Raw genomic sequence first — 447 nt, 5'->3', positions numbered from 1 at the left:
CAGTGCTGGGCACCTCCTTTAATTCAACCCTATTGCTCGCTCGTCCCTCGCTGGCGGCCCGGCTGAGATCTCGGAGGCCGGTTTGCGCAAGTGCCACACTCAGCTGCGCAGTGGAAGTCCTGGGGGAACGGGCCACGAGCACAGAGATAGGGAGGTAACACAGGTGTCCGCATCCATAAATGTTTCTGTATTGACCGACTGGTGCGCAGTCTCCTCCCACCGGATAACGGGGATAAGGGACCATGCCAGTGCTTTTGGCAGCACTGCCCTGGGGTTGAGGTCAGGGTTGGGGGGGAAGAAGAGACCGTAGGAAAAGACCTAAAGGCAGCTAAAACAGGGGGTAGGAAACAAGACCCGAGGCTGCTTTGCAAACAGCGAAGGACAAAGCCAGTCGCAAGCCAAGCACGATACGTGAGAGGCCGGCTGCCTCCGCGCAGCCTCCTCCAG

The sequence above is a fragment of the Egretta garzetta genome, unplaced genomic scaffold, assembly GCF_000687185.1.
Source record: "Egretta garzetta isolate BGI_Z169 unplaced genomic scaffold, ASM68718v1 scaffold85, whole genome shotgun sequence".
Lineage (NCBI taxonomy): Eukaryota > Metazoa > Chordata > Aves > Pelecaniformes > Ardeidae > Egretta > Egretta garzetta.
Note: the sequence above shows the minus strand (reverse complement) of the source record.